Raw genomic sequence first — 4188 nt, 5'->3', positions numbered from 1 at the left:
CCTTTCTCTTCTCTCTTCTTCTCTACTAAACTGACTTCTCTAACCCTCAACAGGTACGAAATACCTGTTCTTGGTAGTGACCTTGTTCAACTGCCTGAAGTCGACACAGGGTCACGAGGATTCATCCTGCTTTTCCCACTACAACACTGGAGCAATCCAGAGTGAGGTACTAGGTCAGATAAAACCCTTGTCTACCAAGCTCTTACAACTACTCCATCAACTCCTACAACTCTGCAGGTGCCATCCTGTAGAGAAGAATAGAGATGAACATGATGCTAGGCATCACTTCTATTTCCAAACTCTATCTCTCTAGCAGGTGGTAAACCTGACAACACGTCTGGGAAGACATCTAAGAACTCTCTCTAAACTGAGGCTGGTTCCCCGACCTGACTGCTAAACTCTCAACAAGAACTCGAACCCTCTAACAACCCCTCCTACGCACCCTACGAACCTGACAGGCTAATATCAAACCTCTAGGCATCCCTACACTGTCCCCTCAACAGACTACCTCTGACCCATCCTGCCCTCTGAACTTGACTACCTTGTCTCTACAGACCAAGATAGCACTACGAGTAGAAAACCAGTCCATCCCTAAAATGACGTCCAGACAGTCAAGTCTAGGACCTCAAGGTCGGGTGGACGGCATCTACCCTCAACTGACACTGAACTGGACCGACAGACTGACTTTGCCACTGATGGATCACACTTAGGTTCACTGACCCAAAGAGGACACTCTAGCCCAGAAGTTATCAACTTAACCTCTCAACAGCTCCTAGAGCAACTAAAGAAAGAGAAAACATCAGGGTTCACAAAACATACACATCAGAACATTTGAAAGTGAGCGTACCTGACACCACCATGTTCGGTGTGTTTGCCTCCTGCTGAGCTTGGGTGAAGATCCGAGCTGGAGCTGACGGACCTTCTCCGCAGAAACCTACTGAAGAAAAGGCTGACCCTCTTCCTCTGCCTCGACCACTGCCTAGCGACATGGCTGGAGCTACTGGCTGAGCCGCTCTACCTGAAGCTGCTTGCTGGGACTGAGCCATCCGGGGCACAGTGGGACACTCACGTACCATGTGCCCTTCCTGTCCGCACCTGAAACATGTTGTTGTCCCCGCCAGACAGACTCCCTTGTGCGGCCTTCCACACCTTGTGCATCTTGAACTGCCTGAGCCAGAGCTTAAGCCACCACCAAAACCCAGACTAGACTTCAACCTCTTCTAGAACTTGCTCTTCTTCGATCTTCTGAGGCCTCTGCCCCACTTTTTCGTGGTGTTCCCCCACTTCTTACTTTTCGTGGAGGCTGTACTCAAAGTGGATGGATCAATCCCTCCTAAACCTGAGATTCTAGAATCCTGAGTCTGAGCATCCTCCTGAGAATCTCCCATACCTTCTCCTGGCACTCTGATTCCCAAACTGATATCTCTTCTCTGAACATCCATCTCTACTTCCTTCATACTAGCTGACATCCTTCTTGGAGCCATTCCTTCTCTGCTCACATCAAAAGACCTTCCAGGGTCCCTTGATGTTCCCCATCTGCTGACTCCCCATGACTGCGCTCTTGGCAGAGCAGGGAGAAAGGTGTCCATACCTTCCCTCTCAAACGGAACTCCAGTCGATTCCACAGATCGACGAGTGCCTCGCATCCTAGCTCCGCTGAAGAACAACACACAATCATACAAACATTAGCATCATACGGTTCATGTGGAAACAAATGAACCTGCATCACATACATAGCATAACATTAATGCACATGCATAAATCATGGCATTGCACATCATAAATCAAGACAGGACTCTACATCCTATCCTAGTGGACATGATTTTGCCTATTGTGCTTGCCCTTCTACGACATCTATGAGCCCGACACACTCTAGGTCCGACCATATGAACCTAGGGCTCTGATACCACTCTGTAACGACCCAGAAACCGGACCGCTACCGGCGCTAGAATCCAGATCGGCTTAAGGCCGCCGGGACCCGTAGCAAGCCTAACATACATCCTATCACCTGGTCAAATCCCATACATGATCAAAACATTTACATAAAAACTTAAACATCTGATGTAAATTCGAGCTTGACCTGTATGCTACCTTACTGTAAACATAAAAGATCCCAATACTAGAGCCCTCATTAGATGCTCTAGCTGGATCACCATTACATACATCAAGCTTGAATCATATCTGATGAACCAAAATCTAACCTGTGCATGCATCAAAAACCATAAGCATAAAACCTCCACTAGAGTCCTTATCAAATACTCTAGCGTGGTAAACATTGCATGCCACAAGTTTGTTTCAAACTCAACTCAATACTAAAACATAACATACATCATGTATTAAAAAGGGACTAACCAAGCCTTAGAGCCAAGCACAATACTAATCCATAACATAACTCTACTTTACGTTACCTTACATTACATTATCTTGCAATACATTTTATCAATTTACAATACATGTCCACGCTAAAGCACTACTCTATTACATAAGCATGACATTTACCCTTAACGTCTTCCTGAACTACCTCTGACCTGCAAACCTGGGGTTAGGGGAAAGGGGTGAGCTAAAAAGCCCAGTGAGTAGAACATGGAAAACAATAATAAATCATATGCTTTCATGGAATGCGTCACAGCACAAACATTTCACATAACGGATGGACATGACCACCAAAAATCCCTCTATCTGTACATAACATGGTGCCCGGCCCTTCGGGCTCCTCAGGACTTCATTATGCCCGGCCCTTCGGGCTTCTCAGAACTTCATTATGCCCGGCCCTCAAAGGGGCTCCTCAGGACTTCTGTAATATAACATAGCTAGGGCTGTTGGGGTCGCCTTGGTCCATCCACATCAACAATAAATTATGCAATGCAGCATATTCGTGATTTCTAATGCAAGCAACCTACTACATATACATAGTATTCATGATGCGTGAAACATGCTTAAAACATTTGAGTTAGTTCTACTCACCTTTGGCAGACGCTGGACTGACTCTGCAACAGCTAACACTGCTGGCCTCCTCGGTCCCTCAGGTCCGATCCTACACAGGTGGACTCGAATGAGGTGCCAAACACACTCTAAACAACTCATAAACAATTCCCCAAAAACCCCCTAAAACATCCTCAAAACATGCATAAGAAACATCCAAGAAAGGGCTGGACAGAGCACTTTCGGCGGCACTTTCGGCGGCCGAAAGTCTCTTCCAGAGCCGAAAGCCATGCAGGTTCGGGGGCACTTTCGGCGGCCGAAAGTCCTTCCAGAGCCGAAAGTCTGGCACCTTCGGCGGCAAGTTTGGCGGCCGAAGCCTTTCACAGATCCGAAAGTCCTGGCCTTCGGGGGCACGTTAGGCGGCCAAAGCTGTCTTCCATGCAGGTTCGGCAGCCGAACATACCTTCGGCGGTCGAACCTGGTCCCCTCTGAACAGCAGGTCCGAATCTGTCGCAAGCAAAACCAACCTCCAAACCACCCAAAACCTCACATGCTCTCACCCAAACATGCAAACATACTCCCACATGCATAAAGGGGCATAAACTAACTTAAACCCCAACACAAACATCACATAAACATACATTGGGCATAAAACCCATATAAACCCTAACATGCATATCTACCCATATTCAAGCATTAAACTTCTTTAAACTTACTTAAAACTTGATTAAACATAAAGGAAAGCAAGGATCTACACTTACCTCTTGAAGATTGAGGGTTGGTACGATCCTAACTTGAAGATATGGAGAATTCAAGCTCCAAAGATCTCCAAGCTCCAAAATTTCAATCTAAGCTTTAAAACTCTTCAAAACAACCATAAAACGTATAAAAACCTTGGGAGATTGAAGAACATGAAATCAGCCAAAGGAGGGCATGAACACACCTGAGCTCGAGAATGGGAAGAAAACTCGTCCATTTTCGCTCTGAGGGCCTTTTATAGGTGGCCAGTCAACCACCTTCGGCTACCTAAGCTGCTTCTGCAACTTCACCACCTTCGGCAGCCTAAAGTGCCTCCTAAACTATCCCATGTTCGGCGGCCGAACTTGAGGTTCGGCGGCCGAACCTGGTTTATGCCCTCAAAGCTTTCGGAGGCCTAAAGCACTCCTGAAACAGCCACATGTTCGGCGACCGAACTTAAGATTCGGCGGCCGAACCTGGGTCCTTCCTCCTTGGCCTTTTCTTTTCAAAACTCCATTTCTTTTGCAT

The sequence above is a fragment of the Manihot esculenta genome, chromosome 5 (genome assembly GCF_001659605.2).
Source record: "Manihot esculenta cultivar AM560-2 chromosome 5, M.esculenta_v8, whole genome shotgun sequence".
NCBI lineage: Eukaryota > Viridiplantae > Streptophyta > Magnoliopsida > Malpighiales > Euphorbiaceae > Manihot > Manihot esculenta.
Note: the sequence above shows the minus strand (reverse complement) of the source record.